The sequence below is a fragment of the Alligator mississippiensis genome, chromosome 3 (genome assembly GCF_030867095.1).
Source record: "Alligator mississippiensis isolate rAllMis1 chromosome 3, rAllMis1, whole genome shotgun sequence".
In the NCBI taxonomy this organism is placed as follows: domain Eukaryota; kingdom Metazoa; phylum Chordata; order Crocodylia; family Alligatoridae; genus Alligator; species Alligator mississippiensis.
Window position 1 is genome coordinate 288,876,887 of NC_081826.1, and position 19,962 is coordinate 288,896,848.

The following is a 19,962-nucleotide window of genomic DNA, read 5'->3' on the forward strand; positions in this document are numbered from 1 at the left end:
TTTGACAGCTCATGTCAAATAATTGTATTTTTCCTGTTGTAGTGTGTTGCTTCCAGAAGGCAACACTTTGTTACTGCTCCCCAAGGGACTACTTGCACTGATTGTAAGTATCTCAGGGCTTGAGGTTACACTGGGAAGCCACAAGAAATGTTGGCAGAAAAGGGGTTGACCTCCATAGGCTTACTTGCACATGTAAAGTTAAATCAGATGTATAAATACCTGCCAAACCACATGCTTAATGAGTAGTCATCAATGACTTAGTGAAAGGAAGCGTCAAGTGGGGTTCCCCAGGAGTCTGTCTTGGTTCAGTACTGTTCAACATCTTCATTAATGATCTGGATGTTGGGATTGAGTGTACCCAAAATTTGGTTGACATCAAGTTGGGTGGACTTGCAGACACTGGAGGACAGGGCTAGGCTCCAGAATGACCTGGATAGACTGGAGAAATGGTCCGCAATCAACCAGGTGAAATTCAGCAAGCACAAGTGCTAAGTCCTGCACTTGCAATGGAATAATTACACAAATACAGCCTGGGAGTTGTCTGGCTTGGATGCAGTACTGTGACTAAGGACCTGGGTGTTCTAGACCATGAGCTGAATTTGAGCCAACAGTGGTCCTGCTACAAAAAAAGCCAACAGCATCCTGGGTTATATTAACAGGAGTGTCACTTGCAACTCAGTGGAAGGGATCTTTAGCACTGGTGAAGCCTCATGTGAAGCACTGTGTTCCACTTTGGCCCTTCAAAAAGGATATGGACAGATTGGAAAGAGTCCAGTGCAGACCACCAAAATAATTAGAGGCCTCTGGAGCATGACTTGTAAGGACAGGTTGAAAGAACTAGGTTTATTTAGTCCGTAGAAGAGAAGAGTGAAGGGAGATGTGAAAAGTCTTCAGATACCTGAAGGGCAATTGCAGAGAGGATGGAGATGGGCATTTCTTTGTGGCCACAGGGGACAGGACTAGGAGCAGTGACCTCGAGCCTTCAGCAAATTGGAGATTAGGAGGAACTTTCTGACTATAAGGGTGATCAAACACTGAAATGAGCTGAATAGAGAAGTTGTGGACTCTCCATCCTTGGAAGCTTTCAAGCACAGGTTAAATCATCCCCGCCAAGCATCTCATCTAGTAGGAACCATGTCAAGGCAGGAACAATCCTGCCTTGAGCAGGGATCTAGACTCGATGGCCTCATGAAGTCCCTTCTAGTTGTAGTTTCCTATGATCTCATTTCTGTCATCCATGGGTGTCAAACTCCTTTGGCCTTGCAGACTGGGTGAAGGGCATGGGGCTGGTCTGCAGGCCAGATTGGGCCCACAACCAGCCCCACATGCTGGATCCTGCCCACAGAGCTGGGCTGGTGCAGGCACCTTATGCATTGCGTGCTGGCATAGTGCTGCTTGCATTATGTGTTGTATACAATATACACCAGCGCTGGCCTGGACCTATGTGTGGCAGGCAGCATGTGGAGCCAGTCTAGGGCATGTGGCACATGTTCCAGCCTAGCCCTACCCCTTGGATGTGGCATGCCTGGCCAGGCTATAGGCTGAGTCCAGACTGGCCCCAGATCCAGTGCAGGTAGCACATGCATGCAGTGCATGGAGCTGGGCCCAGCATGGGTGGCAGTCCTGCAGGCCAGATACAGCTCTGCAGGTTTAACACCCCTGTGATGTTCCTATGATTATGTATTTTGTTCTAACTGCATTTATCATAGCATCACATGGAATATTTTTATTAAACGTTTTGGTTTATCTTTCTTGAAAAATATGACAAAGGAAAGAGTAATGCCTTGTGCTTGTGAAAGATGTGAAATAACATGGTATTAGCTACCAAGTCTCACTCATAGTGTGGACATAGCTTCCTACCACAGGGTGGCACACTTTAGGCACATTAGAGCAGTAGTTATCCATCTCTTTAAGTTCAAGATACCCCTTGTTAGATTTGAGGCACACCTCAGAAAATACTTGCTCTTAGTTTTCACTAGTGTTTTGACTACAGAAAAATGATACAGATCTCTTGCAAAGAACTCAGAAAGACTACACCAGGTTAGATTGTTTTTAACACGATTCCTGTTTGAAATCTCTGAATTTACTGTGTGAATTATGTTTGCACATCTAACATTGTGTGGCACCCTTGAAAGGATCTCAGGACAACCTAGTTCAGAATCACAGTGTTAGAGGTTGCTGTTCTGTTCTGCTGTTCTTTCTGCCCTGCTGCAGATAGCATTCCACTTCTCATTTGAGATGGGCTTACATTATAGTTTGGTTTGTCAGGGCCCATGTCATTTAAATGGACTTTCACATGGAAGGTGCCATTATGCCAGCATGCCATAGTCAAAAGGCCAGCTCTTCAATCCCTATTCAATTTAAGTGGATTTGAATGTGTTTAGCGCTTTATAGGATTGGGCCCTAATTTATACTATTGCTCTTACTCTGAATCTCATTAAAAGTAAATGGGAGTTAGGCACTGAAGTGCCTGAAGTACTTAGTTTTGAAAATGTTATGCAGGATGTCTATTAAACGCCTCCTCCCCCAGACTCCATATGTTACTTTGCTGTCTGACATAAATAAGAATTATTTATTCTTGAAAGTCTGTTTTTACAACATGTATGGAGACATTCATAATTTCTGGCTTCATTTAGTTAGCTAATGGATTTTGGAAACACTAGATGATTGTATGCATAATGTAAGACTGAGCCAGGGAGCTTTACCTTGTATGAACCTGACCTTGGCAGTAATATAGCACCTATAACTTAATATGGACAAACTGTGTTCTTCAGCAATTTCTTTATGATACTGAGTCCAAACAAGCGTTTCCTCTGTGTTGTGTCTTATTATTGCCCCTATTTTGTCTTAAACAACTGTATTTACTGAAGCTGCTGGCACAAAAAACTGTCCCTCTAGAAATGTTTGGCCTCAGTACATATCTCAGCAGAAGGATACAGTTTAAAACTGTGTGTGTAATAGAAGGGAGTGGGGAAGTTTAAATATAATATGTGTGTGTGTGTGTATGTGTGTGTGTGTGTGTATGTATATATATATATATATATATATATATATATATATATATGTGTGTGTGTGTGTGTATATATATATATATATAAAACCATGTACAGTTTTTCTTTCTCCAGGAGTCCTCTCATAAACAGAGATGTTTCCAGTCTTGAAGGGGGTAATGGAGTCCAGAAAAAGCTTCAAGACCATAAGGGCATAATCTAAACAGTAAAGATAAAATTGATAGCAAAAAGTGGTAAGCATCTATGATATTGACCACTACAAGTCTTCAGAAGTTGCCCTCAAAATGATGATATTTTAAGAATATATTTTTGTTTGCTTTCTTGTGTTTGAGCTTTTGGTATCTAGGAGTCCTGACTACTGTTTTCCTGCTCCAAGAAAACATTAGATGGCAATCCTTAATTGTTCAGCAGATTAAGTATTATTTTGGGAGGGGTGGATCATGGGATAATAAAGCTGAAAGAAAGAAAGAACAGAACAGTCTGCCCCTAAAATCAAGACCATAATCTGCTTGATACCTTCCTCCAATTTTTCCCTTATTCACTATTTAGGCAAAAGATGTGAGATTTGGTTGCTCTGAGGCCAGGGGCCTAATATTCCCAGCTGGTGGAAGTGTAGCCAGCCCATGTTCTTATCCTATTGTACAAGTCCTTGCAGTGTACAAAATTGTTACAGTTTAGTGAAAAGCCCTGGTCCAGTCTGATGCTTATGTACAAGCTGAGCTTTAAGTGCACAAGTGATTCTGCTGAAGCCAAGGAGACTGTTCACTTGCTTAAGGTTGGGGCCGAGTTGCAAGTGGTCTGTCATTCAGTCTTTCAGGCCACCGTGTGTCATGCTTCCTTGTAAGTGTACAGTGCAAATAGGGAGTGAAGAACAAGCACTTAACTATACTCTTGAGCAGCAGTAGCATGATGGCTACTTAAGAGCTCTTATGAATCAGGCTGTCCTATACTTTCCCACTTGATTGTTTCCTTTGGCCTTGCACTTCATTTGCGTTAGGTAGGCTCAGTCCAGTGTGTGCAGTTCCACTCCTGAAGTAGCATCAGTCACCTACTAAGAGCCATGAGACTATCGGAGCAGTCCTCTTTGATAATGTGTCCTAGCAGCAGAAGATGGTCTCTGCCTTAGCCAATGGCTTTTCTCCCCCAGTCCTGTCCGTTCTGCACCATCAAGCAGTGCTATGGGAGGCAAGTTGCCATGGGATGAAAGAATCACTGTCCTAAACTTAGAGGCTCTAAATAACTGCAGGGCTAATCAAAAGCAAAAGTCTTGCAATATGTGTTGTGCCTATGAAATTTCAGCAGAAATACCTTGCCACTCAATTATGAAGATTTTGATAGTGGCTGAGTCCAGGGGGAGTAGGAGGGGAGCGTTGCTGATTCCAGTGTTACAGCTGTCATGGAGGAAAATTAGCATGAGGGCCTATAGCCGTGAAGGCTCTTCCTGTGGAACTGCTAGGACTGCTCAGTCCCCATTAAGCCTTCCAGGCTTGTGAGCAAACTGCTCCTTGGACATCCATAAACTTGGAAAGTACAGGTGTCTATGTGCTGCTAAATGATCTTTCAATGCCAGTGACAGGCTCCATGAGCTGTAGTCACAGCCCTTCGGACGATTCTCAGGGACTCTTGGTGAAAGCTAAGCTCAAAGGGGGAATTGTTTCCAGGATTCTGTGGAAGCTATAATCTGACTTTAAGTTTGCAGGGGGGACCCTGTTTTGACCTATGCCCTGCCTAGATCTGTCTGCAGAACACAGTTAAACTAAGGGAGATTTGGAAAGCAAGGTAAATTAGAAAGGGATAAAGTCTGCTGGGGACTCAGAATTTATTGTTTTCTGTTTGTTGCTCCTCCAATTGGATGAAGGCCAGACGAATTTCTGCTGCGGCTGAGCACTCAGCCTCACTCATCAGAGAGCCCTCTCACTTCACTCATGCTGCAAATGGGCATATTAAGCAGCTATTGAATTGCATTGACCTATCAAGCTTTATTGGCCTGACACCTGGGTTAAAAATGTTTGATGTCTCCCTCCACAGAAATTAGCATCTGCTTAACCCCATCCTAAAGCTGAAGGGATGTATGTATAAGTAATTTATTTAAGGTCACATCACAGCACTGGAGAACCAGGAAGAAGACCCCACCAGACTCTGGACTCCCAGCCCCCAGCTCCACTCCCTAGCCCACACTTGCTTACTTTTTCTATGAGTCTATATAATGCCCACTAACAGTAGTTGACTGCCATGGCACTGTGGATCAGGCCCACAAGCATGAGGAGTTGCTTCCCAAACCCAGGAGGTAGAGCAGGGGGGTTTAAATAGTTTTAAACTGGTAATTAAATGCTGTTAAACATCCCATAATATAGATGCTAAACTGTTGAAAGCCATTGTTTTTCAAACTAAAATGTCTTTTGTATTCTTGTCATGATAAAGCCAGGCATTTTTTTAGTACAATCCAGCAGCCTATCACATAGTACAGAGTTGAGCCATGCCAATCCGATTGCAAGCCTGTCCAAAACCTGAATCCTTGTTACTCTCCCCCACCTAAAAATAATTGTTCAGAATCCAGATCCAAAATTCACATCCCTAATCCCATCTTTCGTTTGTTTCCCTCTGAATGACGTCAGTGAAAGCTGACATGTCTGATAGGCTGACGGTCGGAGCACACATGCACACAATGTTCATTTCCCAACTTGGTCTTCAGCAATTAGATTTCAGGGAGCTTGTTGTCAACATAGGACAATAACAGACTTGCAAGCAGGGGACTATGTGACGTGATTCAGCACCTGACAGTCAAACCAATCATGTGCAGTGTCACACGCTTAAACGGTCACTGGTCCCTCTGTCATAGTATCTGGATTCAAGGCAGTTGGTGCAAGCATTCAATGGCTATGGGGGACGTGTATCAAAAGAGAACTGTAGCAGATGCTTTGAGCTAGGATACGGATACAGCATATGCTTGCTGAAGGATGGGGCTGTGTACAGATTTATTATTCTAGCCCTTGACTGTTTGGTGCAGCTGCTTCATTCACCTTGACAACAGCCAGCAGCTGAGACGCCTCAGACTTCCACGGCACAAAACCACTGCATGAACTTGCAATTTGAATCCCAGATGAGGTGACGTGAGGCTGTGTTGGTACAATGTCTACGCCATGCTTGCAAAGTTTGGTCGAGCAACAGGGTTTTCTCAGTGGTCTCTGAACGAATGCATTTGGGCAGCCTTGTCTTTATTCCTTCCCTTACATTTATACTGCATAAGCAACTGCCCGCATTCAGATCAGTCCAGAGGTCAAACCATCTGGCAGTAATTGCTTTTTCAGTGACCATGAGCTGTATATAATATTGATTTAGTGTTAACTAAAGCCTGAAATTTAAGAGCTTGTTGTAGAAGCCTGCACCTTAAATTAACCGTGGTGTTTGCTAAAACTAACAGCCACGAAAACCCTGTAGACTTTGCAACTAAACCTTCCCATCTTCTATTCATAGTAGTTTTTGACTGGAAAATTCAGCCTGGATTTCTCAAAGTGAGAAAGATGTTTGGGTGACAGTGTTTAAATTTTGTTACTTGTGGAAAACTAGACCTTCTTAAATACTAATCTGTGTGCTCTCTTGTTGGGTCTTTTAAAAAAATTCAAAATAACTTCAGGACTGCCAAAGATGCTGGCTGGTTTGACTTCTAGCTGAAAAAACCCCAAAAGGGATGTGTGGAAGGTGTGTGACTGACCAGATGGACAGAGGCATTACCAACTCTGTGCAGACCGTTTAATTAACCTCTGCTGGGGCTCCAAAAGGATAGCCTTCTGCTCCCAATCAGTTTGTGGCCTCTCTGTTGGAGTAAGAGAGACCAAGCTGTGTGCCTGAGTGATTTTTAAACACAAGCGGACACCACATCTCAGCCCAAGCAGTGTTTGGAATCATTACTAGAATTCATTGGCTGGTAATACACTAAGCAGATTTTCTCTAGAAGTCAAAACGACAGTCAACATTAGAGAAATCTTTGTCTTTCATTTAGGCTGACAAAAGGCCATCAGACAGTAGTGGACATGCTATATGTGGTGCTACTTATGAATTTAGAATTAAAGAGTTTTTTGTTATCACTTTATTCTTACTCAAGAACCCCTTGCCCGCTTCCCGTATGGTCCATTATGGGCATGGAAAGGAGTAAGATTAGTGGGCTAACCATCCAAAGGGCCAGCCCGTTGAAGACAGGTGTCAAAGCTGTCCCCTCAGTAGTGAAATTTTTTTCCCCTTGAGAGGCACAAAAGTACACAACTGGCTTCATTCTGGCCTATATTCAAAGGTTTGTTTCCTTTTTCTTTGTCTGAATGTTCCCACTGGAGAAAACAGAAGTAATTTGCGCCAGTGCCTGAGGATTTTGGTTGTGCAAGGGCCTTTTGGGTCAGGGCCATCTGGTATTATAGCTGTCTCTCCTCTGGTTCTTGCTCTGGGATTTCCATGGGCATATTGGCCCAGAACACGTTACTTTGTTGAGATGCCTCAAGGTTCCTTGGCATAGATACTTGGAAGTTAAAAGTGATTATTAGAGCAACACTGGTTGGGATTTTGCAGGGAAAGATTTTTAATACATTAGGAATAAACCTAAGCTTTCTGTTAGACAGTATACACTGTGCAGAACTGTTTCTTGGGCACAAAGCCCTAAGTTTCTTTAAAGAAATTGAATCTCTTGTTGTTTATTGCAGGCAGTATTTATGCATGAAGTTCAGAGACTTCCTCAGCTACAGGGGGTTAGAGATTTAGGGCAGATCTTTTCTATGCAGTCTGCATTCATTTACTATTTAAGACTTCTTTAAATATTAGTTGGAATCCTGCATGAGGTGTAAGTGCAGGATACATATCATGGTTTGCAAGATACTGACTCCCATGTGCATGCCACTACCATCCACAAGACAGAAGGCAGACATGTTCAAGTAGGTGTCCTGATATTTTCACAGCCAGGAAAAAAAAATCTTTTACTTGGGGGGTGAAAGAGAGCTAAGTGCTGTTTCCACATAGGACCACAGTGTTCTACATGGCCACGATGTTCTTCATGGAAAATGAGATAGGAATGTGCATCTATTAGAATATACCTAGTAGGTGTATCTACATGTGTGCATTTAATGCACTTTAGACAGATTTAAGGTTCATTAAGGACACACATCTATACTTGCATGCCCTTAATGCATCTTAAAAGTGGCAAATTTAGGCAAATCCTGCCTAAATGTGATACTTGCGTAAAGTAAGTATCACATTTAGGTGTGATTAGTTAAAGCGCATTAATGCACATGTAGACTTGTTAATGCACATTAAGGCAGGGACTTCAGTGCTGGGTCTGCCCAGCCACTAGGGGGCCAGACAGAGCCCAGCCCCAGGGCTCCTGGCTGGCCACCACTCCTCCTCCATGGCTGGGCTGCTCTCTGGGGCAGGGCTGACATCCAGAGGCAGTTCACAGGGGGGTGTGCTCGAACACCCACATTTATGAGAACATATCCTGTGGGATGCATGCGCGAGGCCACTCCCGGGTGGCATGGCCATGCTATGTGAAGGCTAAGGTTTTACGGGCACAGTGGTTGGCCATGACCAAGTTCAATCATTGATCCAGTCATGCCCAAAAGACAATGCCTTTCATGCAGGAGCTGACTTGCATTTTGGCACCCTGGGACTCAGGCTGCACCCCTGCGAGTGCCACCAGCAGGGGTGGTCTGGCCTTGCCCACACCCCACCCTGATGCCTTCTGGTGATGTGTCACCAGAGGAGGCGGCCTCAGGCCTTCAGCACCCCACCCCACCCACCTTCCCGGCCACTTCATCCACTGGCAGCTCAGGGAGCCCTACCCAGCAGCTGCCTCACCCTCAGCCAAGCCCCACATCCTGCTACAAGGAGCAGCCAGCCATGTCATAGCCAGCCATCAGCTCCTCCCCGCGGGAGCCTCTGGCCAGATGCCAGCCTGCTGCACACCATCACTAATGGGGAGCCTTACACTGAACCGCCAACCTCACCAGCCCTGGACATATGGTAAATCCTGCACTGGGGGAGGGTTCAGTGCCCAGCCCTGCCCCTGCCCCTGCCCCCTGCCTGGCCCACCTGCACTCCCCAGGCCATCCCTACATAAAACGCAGAAAGGTGGGACACAGTTCAAGTTTTCAGCGACCCATGTACCTGCAGCTAGGTGGGCACAGGCCTCTCGCACACCAAGGAAGGCATCAATGCCAGTGGCAATTGTCATCCTTGGCAGCAGGGTGCTGTGCCCCAGGTAGCCCTCTGGATGGTGGCGAAGGTTGCAGGGAAGCCCAGGCTTGCCCCTCACACCATCATAGCTCAGGAACCCAAACCAGCAGTACAGGTGGGCCTAGGGTACCAGCGGGATCAGCAGCAGGGCATAGTGGCTCGGGCACCCCTTAGCCTGCACAAAAAGCTCATTGTGCAGCGCCTAGGGCACATGCAACAGGGGCACACTTGGGGCATACTAGTAGCATGTGTGGGGAGGCCAGCCCTGGGGTGCCTCCCTGAAGAAGCCCCAGCAGAGTGGGCAGGGGCACAGCCAGCCCCTCGCTCCAGTTGTCCAGGAGCCCTGCATGCCCTGCAGCTCGGGTGCCACGGGCTAGGTGGCAGCATGGCAGAGCAACTGACCTGCAGGGAGAGAGTTGTCAGGGGAGCGGGGGTGAGCGGGGCCTGGGGCTGCTCTGGCCCAGCTCAATGTGCTGTGGAGGAGCTGGCTGGGGCACAAGGGTGCTTCAGTGCTTGTCTAGCCAGCAGACAGTCCCTGCAATGAAACACCCTCATGCCCCAGCCAGCTGTGTCAGCTTCTAAACATGTGCTGCTGTGGAGTTTATTAGGTTTCTCTAGCCTAATAGCCCTGCATGTATAGACGCTGAGACATTTACTGTGGAGCTAATCAGTCTACTCTGCAGTTAACCTCTCGTGTAGATATACCCATAATTCATAGGATAAATCAGGAGATTTCTGATAGGAATTCATAGTGTCAAAAACATTCTGACCTGTTGTGGTCTTTCTAAGTTCTTTGCAGTGGAAGAATCGCTCTGTTATTTTTCCATGATCAAAAAATGAATGAAAGCTCAGAGCTGACATTTTCTGAGAGATGTCTTCAATCTAAAAAAAAGGTTGAGAACCACTAATCTAAGCACTAGGATCATTTTTACAATTAAGCATTCTGTTCCTTCATATTGCACGCATCTCTGGCCCCAAGAAGTGCAAGCTATTTCCAGTGAGTGATATAATAGCAATAACAAATTGCTACCCTGTATTTATTCATATCCAAGGGCCCCCTATTTGCCTTGCAACCCATTTCGGTCATTAAAGTTGATAATTTTTCAAATCACTGAAACTGCAATGGTCTTTAGGCACGAGAGGCACAAACTGCAAGTGTTCAGGCAGTTTTCCCATCTGGATCCGTGTGTCTCTGCAACACTATATTAACCGCACTAGGACTCCAGGCAAGGATAAAGGTTCCTCTTTGTAGAGCTGGGCCTTATTTAACCTTTATCCATTCAGGTGTAGCCCAGATAACTTGGGTATGTACTCCCCCTCTCCAACTGAAGGGGATTGTTAGCTGGCTGGTGTGCTGTGGGAAGGGAACTGCAGGCCGCTCAGTTTCCCTCCATCCCTATAGAACCAGGCCAGGACAGTCAGGGGACTTAACTATATAGACATTTATTTACATTAACTTATCACAAGGAACAGGAACATGGATATATATATATAAGATATCTAAACCAGTAACATAAACAATACCCTCTGGGTAAATGACATAAAGCCTTATACCAGTGCTCCAGATATAGATAAGTCACAGGTAAGTATTTCATCTGAAACAGATAAACCCCAAAGATAAACTCAATCCCAAGGGGAAACCCCAATGCCCTTGGGCTTTTCCCAAGCCCTACAAAGAAGTTGGTAACTTTAGGGGGGGCCCTCCCAGTGGGAACTCCTCTTTCAGGAGCCCTTGACTAACCAGGGGGGGACTCCCCCTTCCCTGTGGGACTCCTCTTTTCCCTGCAACTCTCGGCTCCCAGGCCTGGAGGGTGGTCCTCGTCCTCTGTGCCAGGCTGCTCTCTCGCCTGCAGTGGGCTTCGGGTTGGGGGGTCGCTGTCCCCTGGAACAGGGCTCCACTATGCAAGGCTTCTGGGGCCTTTGGCTTGGCCCTGCCTGCTGGCTCAGTAGCCTGATCACTGTCTGGCTCTCTGGACTCAACCTTTTGCTATGGGTTAGAGGCCTGGGCTGCCTCCTGCAGCACCAGGCTCAGTCTGCTCCCGGGCCCTCCGTGCAGCGCCTCCTGCACTGAGCTCCCAGCCTCATTCTGGGGGTTGAGGACCTGAGCCGCCCAAGCACTCCCAAGGTCCTACTCCGTGCACTGGCCTGTTCACCGTGTCTCTGGCCATATGCCAGAGGATGCAGACCTGAGCCACCTCACGCAGCTCCCAGGGTCTGGATGCCATGTGCTGTGCTGCACACCGAGAGCCTAGCTGCTGGAGCCATCCGCCGTTCCCTGCTGATAGAAGTCTTCAGAGGTGCTTCTGGGCTACTGCTTTGCCCTGCTGAGCAGTTCTCCTCAGCTCTTCCAAGCCCCGCTCTTCTCTCTTCCTTGTCCCAGATGTGTTTTCCTCGTGCTGGGCACGCAGCTCCTTTTATATGCTCCAGGGCTTCACCCCAGAAGTCTTCTAGACCTGAGTGTTGCAGTCCTCAATCAGGTCCGGGACGGGGGGGGCGGGAACTCCTCTCCCCCTCCCCTCAGGAAAGGGGCGTGACTGAACTCCTCTTGCTGCCTCGTGATTGGGGGATGAGCTCCACCAATCAAAACAGCAAGATCTCAAGCCTGGGACTCAACCCAAGCTCCAAAAGGCAAGCGTGCTACACAGGGAAGCGGAGTCTGGGTGAGGATTTGAACTTGGACTCCACAACACTCACCCGTTAGCTCGGCAAGCCAACCCCTTTTGATATGTTCTTGCATTCCTGTTCAGCTAGTCATTTGAGACAGCTGTTTACAAACAGGATTATGTCAGACTGGAGTGCTAGAGGTTAGATGCTGTTGTGGAAGTTTGGGGAGAGAGACGCTATGCTACACTAAAGCAGCTTCTCCCTTTCTTTGATTACAAGAGGTTATCAATGCCCCCACACAGCTTGCACAGTTCTCATGATGGGATAAAGGAGAGCAACAGAGAGAAGTGAAGTGAATACAGAAGAATATTTCACAGCAATGCCCCCAAAAGGTGTGAGAGGAGTGAGACAGTGCTGCACATCTGGTGCAACTGAGATCATCCCAGCTGAGGATTTGCTTACACTCCCACAATGTAGCATGGATTGCTCTGCCGTTTGCTATGGCTGCATACCTCGCCTCTCCTCCCTTCCAACTTAATTTGCAAACTCCAACCAAGATTGGCTGCTGAGGAGTCAGCCCACATCTTCCTAGATGGAAACTTGAGACCCACCAAGACCAAATGTCAGATGGTGTTTAGCCAGATGAATAGTGGCAGTCACTAACAGCCAACTTGACTCTTCGATCTTTCCATCAGAAGCTGCATTTCACATTCTCTCCAAGCTCTTGCCTCTAATGAAATACACAACAGGCTGGTTTGGTCTGAGCTGGTGACACTTACAGAAAAGCCTGTATCCAACATGATAATGTAGAGAAGATGACCCTTGTTTGCTCTCACACCCCTCCTTGTCCAGCCTTTATGCTCTGTTCACTCTGCTCCTTCCTTTCACAGCAGGATGCTAAGTAAATGAAGTTGATAAAGCGCAAGGAACTTTAGTGTAATATTGATTTTACAGAAAAAGACTACAGCAATAAAAAACATAGGCTGGCTTCCAGAACTTTTTATTCCCAGGTGTTAACCCTGCAACTTCTGCAGATCTCTGAATGCTTTCCAGTCACACTCATTTGGTTGAGAGAGGAACTACTGGAAGTCTAATTTTTTCTGACAATATTTTGTGCTTTATTGCATCCTACATCAGAGCATGTTACATCCAATTAAATCCCATAGTCCTGCTATGTGGATAATGTTGCTCTTAACCATTTTGCCCCATGTAGCTAGCCAAGGAGCTAACAATTCAAATTCTTGAATTTTTTTTCCCAGTTAGGAAAAGAAATTGGTTTGTTCAGACTGTGCCTGGCTTTCTCCTCTCTTTCTCTGAATTTCTTGATGCTTCTCTGTTCCCACTCTTCCCCTCCCACATGCACATATATGTTTGTAATCAAATGCCACCCAGCAAAGTCACTCTGTGCAGATGGTTCAAATCCCTAAGAAAACTCTGTGTCTTTGTTTTGGGAAAGGTATGTGCGTATAACTGTCTCATAACTACCTGAAATAAGGTAGTCTGCTTATACAGGTCACAAACTCCTCCAAGGCTGTTTTAGGCTGGACATAAGGAAAAACTTCTTTACTGTTCGATCCCCCAAGGCTTGGAATAGGCTCCCTCCAGAAGTGGTGCAAGCACCTACTCTGGACTACTTTAAGAAGTGTTTGGACGCTTATCGTGCTGGGATCCTTTGACCCTAGCTGACTTCCTGCCCTTGGAGCAGGTGGCTGGACTCGATGGTCTCCTGAGGTCTCTTCCAGCCCTAGTGTCTATGAAATCTATGAAAGTCTTCCAACTGAATTGGATTCAAATCAGGGTTTAAAGGTGGGTCTGTAAATGAGTTTACAGTACTGTCTAATACAGCATCGCAGTGCAGTACAGGACTACACCATCCAGTAATGTTACTAAGGTGGGTTGAGTGAGCTGGGTACCCTACAATGGTATGTGAAAAGTCTTGGGATGGTTGATATCTTTCACAAAATAGTTCACTTCCTGAAGAATTTTCTCTCTGCAGAAAAGAAAGTAACATATCCATTTGCAGATGAGAAAACAGCCACAGAGAGGTTAACTGACTTGCCAAAGGCCACAAAGACAGTTCTGCAAGTCAATAGAAAAGCCAAAATTCTTGCTGCAAACCAAGTCAGTATTCAAAAGCAAGGCTTTAGTGCACCATTTTGTGACCTGCTACCACAGAAATGCCCATGGACAAACCGGGGTGTGTCAGAAGTGGGGCTGCAAGCCTGGCGGGCCCTGATTTGAGAGGATGCTGAGGTATCCTGGCAGCATCTTTAGCCTTAGGGAGGTTGCCACCTCTAAAACAGAGCACAGCAAATGCACAGAGTGATGTGGAGCCCACAGCATGCCACATAACACAATTGGGGGAGCCTAGTTAGCTGCAGCAACACTTCAAGGATGTTGCTTTCTCTAGATATCCTGGTGACCACTGTAGATTTCATAGATTTCATAGACATTAGGGCTGGAAGGGACCTCGGAAGATCACCGAGTCCAGCCCCCCACCCAAAGGGCAGGAAGTCAGCTGGGGTCATAGGATCCCAGCAAGATAAGCATCCAGTTTCATCTTGAAGGTGTTCAATGAAGGCGCTTGAACCACCTCCAGTGGCAGGCTGTTCCAGACCTTGGGGGCTTGGACAGTAAAGAAATTCTTCCTTATGTCCAGCCTGAAACGATCTTGTAGTAGTTTGTGACCATTCGACCTCGTCATCCCTTGGGCGCTCTGGTGAACAAACGTTCCCCCAGATACTGATGGTCACCCCTGATAAACTTGTAGGTGGCCATCAGATCACCCCTGAGCCTGCGCTTTTCCAGGCTAAAGAGCCCCAGGGCTCTCAGCCTGTCATCGTAGGGTCTGCTTCCCTGACCTCTGATCATGCGCGTGGCTCTTCTCTGGACTCTCTCAAGCTTCTCCACATCCTTTTTGAATTGTGGAGCCCAAAACTGGACACGGTACTCCAGCTGCGGCCTCACCAAGGCCGAGTACAGGGGGAGAATGACATCCCGGGATTTGCTTGAGAAGCATCTATGGATGCAAGCCAGCGTTTTGGTCGCTTTACTAGCCGCAGCATCGCATTGCAGGCTCATGTTCATTTTGTGGTCAATGATGACCCCCAAGTCTCTTTCTTCCATAGTGCTAGCCAACATAGCACTGCCGAGCCTATAAGGATGCTACGGGTTTTTTTTCCCAAGGTGGAGAATCTTGCATTTATCGGCATTGAACACCATCAGATTCTCATCCGCCCACTTGCTGAGCCTGTCCAGGTCAGCCTGGATCATCTGCCTGTCTTCTGGTGTGGATGCTTTGCCCCAAAGTTTGGTGTCATCTGTGAACTTGGCCAGTCCGCTTCTGACTCCAGTGTCGGCATCATTAATGAAGATGTTGAACAGTATGGGTCCAAGGACAGAGCCCTGGGGGACCCCACTGGTCACAGGACACCACGATGAGTGACTTCCATCAATTACTACCCTCTGGGTCCGACCCCGGAGCCAATTTTCCAGCCAGTGGATCGTGGAGGACCCAAAGCGACAATTGACCAGTTTCTCCAAGAGACGATCATGGGACACCAGATCGAAGGCTTTTTTGAAGTCAAGATATATGACATCAATCTCATCTCCCTTGTCCAAGTGATAGGTCACCTGGTCATAGAAGGAAATGAGATTGGTCAAGCAAGACCTACCCGCAACAAACCCGTGCTGGCTATCCCTTAAGATGTTGGCGTCGGCCAGTCCATTAAGGATGGCCTCCTTAATAAAGTTTTCTAAGATCTTCCCCAGGATAGAAGTCAGGCTGATGGGCCTATAGTTAGCCGGATCCACTTTCCTCCCTTTCTTGAAGATAGGCACTACATTGGCCTTCTTCCAGTCTTCGGGCAGTACACCAGAGCACCAAGAGTTTTCAAAGATCCGCGCTAGAGGCTGGGCTATGATGCTCGCCAGCTCCTTGAGTACCCTGGGGTGTAGATTGTCAGGGCCAGCTGACTTGAAGGTATCCAGCTTCTCAAGATGTTCCTTCACGAAGTCAGCATTAATGGAGGGCAGGGGATCACCCTCACCCAGACTTCCCGGCCCTGTAGCGGGCACGGGCGTCCCATGGGGCTGATGAAAGACCGACGCAAAGTACCTATTTAATAGGTTGGCTTTTTCCTGGGCGTCAGTTGTCAGTTGCCCCATCTGGTTCAGCAGGGGTCCAACGTTGCCCCTGCTTTTCCTCCGGCTCCCCACATATCTGAAAAGGGACTTTTTATTGTCCTTGATGCTCAAAGCTAGCTGGAGTTCAGTTGCAGCCTTAGCTTTTCTGGTAAGCTCCCTACAGGACCGGACCAGTGCAGAATAATCCTCCTTGGAGGTGACTCCCATCCTCCATCCTTTGTAGGCCTTTCTTTTTAGCCTCAGGAGGTCTGCTAGGTCCCTGGAGAGCCAGGGGGGCTGCTGTGCCCTCTTGCTGCCTTTCCTCCGAGATGGAATAGACTTAGTTTGTGCATTGAGGATCGCTCCCTTGAGGAGCAACCACTCTTCTTGAACTCCCCTCTCCCTGCGGTCACAGTCCCTTAGGGCCTCACTGACAAGCCTCCTGAGCTTGTCAAAGTCGGCTTTTCTGAAGTCAAGGACTTCCGTGTTGCTGACCGACTTGCCAGCTTTTCGGCAGATGGTAGAGAAGTAAAGGGAAATTGCAGAAATGCAGTTAGGGCTTTTCCACTGACTTCAGTGGGTTTTGGATTTCGGCCATAATGAATAAGCACATATGAGACTTAAATTGGATTACACTGAATTCCTAAATTCATCTAGCTGACCACTCCTTCCCTCTAAAATATTTGGGAAATGTGTAAGAGAGTGTTGGCTGTTTGCTGAATAGAAACGTAATGATGTTATATGTAGTTCCACTTCCACTGAACTTTGGCTATGCCAAGTTCCCACAAATGCTTACATTGTTGAAGTTCTTGTGAATAATGTTTTCTGTACTGAAAACAATGGATAGCCAAACCCAAAGAATTTCTGGCAAGCAACAAGATGTGTTCAGACCAAGGACATGAACTTGGATATCCTACTCATGTACACAGACAAGGCTTATCCTGATGTTTGCAATCCCACTTCCAGCCCTGAGAGTGGCAGTCTCATCTGCTACCATCCAGACAGAATTGAAGTATCAACTTTATAAAATGGTAGGCAGATAACTAGGGACCTCGGATTTAATGGAAATTGCAAAATCCGGCATTGCCTGTGAAATCAGCAACGCCCGTGAAACCCGCAAAAAAAAAAAAACCTTACTGAAAATAAAATGCTGACTTCACAGAGGGAGCCACCAGTCCTCATTGGGGCTGCAGACATTGGGGTTCCTCAAAGGGGGTTCCTCAAAGGGGAACCCAAGATGGCTGCCGCCCCCACCTGTCACCACTGATTGGCTGAGGGGTCCCTGTTGTACAGCCCCGCTCCTCTCCACCAATGGGTGGCAAATGTGGGGCTACATGATGGATAGCCCTTGCAACCAAACAGTGGCAGGGGGTGGGGTGCTATGACATCTGCCCCACCCCCTGCAGCTAATCAGCAGTGAGGGGCGGGGCCATTAGGGCCCCTCGGGCAGAGGTGTGGGGGGCCCACCACGATCATCCCATGAAAATGGCAGCCAGCCCCACAATCTCCCTGTGAAATCAGCCAGCCACTTCCTCGAGTTGGGTAGACCCCTAAAGATAACTCAAGTATCTTGGCCACCATTTCTTTCAACAAGACATCAAGACCTAATGCCTGGGCATACTGCATATCCCTTTAAGATGATGTAATAGACCACAGAAGCAGCAGGAAGGAAGGAAAATGCTTCAACAATTGTCATTAAATAAGCCAAAAGTCAGTGCAACATCCCAATTAGCAAATAGAGGCCAACACATCTTCCAAGAAACACTGAAGCCAATCACTAGTTGTAAATCCAAGAAGAAGAGTTCTATCAGTTGCATCAATGAAGGGGAGCAAGGCAAAGAAGATATAAGCATGTGAAAATCAGAATTGTGAAACTTTAAAGAGTGTATTAGAAATTAAGACAAAGTATAGCAATAAGGACAGAAAATAACAAATATAGTGTGGGTAGTAGCTTTCTTGTGATGCTATTTCATAGTTAAGAGAAATCCAGTAAGGAATATTTATAGTCACCCTGCTTGGAATAGGCAAGAAAAAAAGATATATGACTGAAAATATTTTATTGTTAGATATGTGTTTATAGAACAATATATTGTCAGTATATGAACTTCTAAGAAGCAGTACTATAGAATAACAGTGATGGAAAATGATTGTTTCAGACCAGTGTTTCTCAACCTTTTCAAACTCAGCATACTCTTTGTTAGACTTGAGGACGTCTAGAAAAATGCAAGCTCTTAGTTTTCACTCATTTTTTGACTATGGTAAAATAATGCATCCATTTTTGTACTGTAAAGAACTCAGAAAGATCACACTAGGTCAGGATGTTTTTAGCACCGTGGATTCCCATTTGAAATCATTGGGTTTATCTTGTGAATCATTTCACATCTCAACCATGGCACCCTGGTTGAGAATCTCTATTCTAGACCATTGCTCTGACTAGGTCTTGTTGTTTTCCATAGTGTGTCCTGTAGGATTTAATTAAGGTACAATAAAATGACACTGAAGGAGGGCCTAAACATTCATAGGTAGCACTGGTGGAATCTTGGCATTGTGTTAGTCGGGGTGGGCAAAATACAGCCTGTGGGCCAAATCCGGCCCACTGACTGATTGCATCTGGCCCTCTGGTTGGCAACCGCAAAGTCATAGGATCTGGACCACAGGCAACTGGCAGCTCTGGCTGGTGTGTTATGCTGGGCAGGTGGCCATGTCCCGACCTCATCCACAGTTTACACCAGCTCCTGCCCTGCGCACCGGAAGCAGCGTCAGGTACACGTCGACAGCAGCTGTGGATGCTGCCTGCAGGTTTCTGCTAGGGATTGGGGTGATTGCCTGGCACTACAGCTGATGCAGCAGCATCACCTGCAGACCCAAGCGGATGCCCCAGTCCCCAGTGGGACCATGCAGGCAGCTTCCACAGCTGATGCCACCACCTAACTAGGTGCTGCTTCCAGGGGGCTTTGCCAGACACTTCCTGTGTGAGATTAGGCAGTTCACTTAATTGTGTCATCTTTCACTTTCCCAGCATGCAAAGTGGAGCTAATTATGATTTCCTTGGATATGAGGCAGTTTTTAGTGTAAATATAAAGATTATTTAACAGTGCTGTATTATTTGTCTAGTAGTTAGAGCAGGGCAGCGGGAAGTAGGATTTATGGTTTCTCCTGCAAATGACTTCAGCTCTCTCTAGGGCTACTTCCACTCCCCTCCTTTATCTTCCTTCCCTGAGAAGAACTCGTGAGATCTTTGGAGCAGGAACTGTCCCTTATTACGTGTTTGAACAGCACGTAGCATATGAGGGTCTTGATTTGATTTGGAGGCTTCTAGATGTGCTTGTGATACAAATAAATCATACTGTTTCTCTTCCTGACAGTGTAGCAGAATTGGAAAAGTAGCTGTAAAAACACCTATATATCTGAGAGAAGGGTGACTTCACAAAGTAGGAAGAATGAGAGATGTGAGATGAATTACTAGCTTCCCAAGCCTTAAATGACGTTAATGTTAGCAGCCATGCTTATAAGCAGAAATATATATAGATTGTTTGTCAGAAAAAGAAATCTCTTGGTCAGCAGTGAGCACGCACCACTCAGTGCTCTGCAGGACTTCTGTATCTTGTTAAAAATGGGAGGGAGACAGGATCTAATGGGTTTGGTGGGGCCTGGAATAAAATCTGTACTTTATTTTTTTAAAGCGTTCCTTCAATGTAGGTTCCAGTAAGAATATGTAGGGAAAACCCCATATCACAGCAGCTGTGGAAAAAATTCTTGTCGGCATAAAGAAGCCAGCCTTTGCATACAGCCTCTAAATTTAACTAGGTGCCTCGGAAAACATATCACACAGAGAATGTAATATTGGTATTTTTAACTGCTCCATAGAAACATGCCATTGACTTTAGTCCTGTCTGCTGAGGAGTATGATGCCTGACATAGCCTATGTCAGTAACAAGCCTCTGGTCAGGACTGGGATGTAGGTAGCCATGCCTAGTGGTTAAGCCTGGGGCCTGGGACCTAAGTCCAG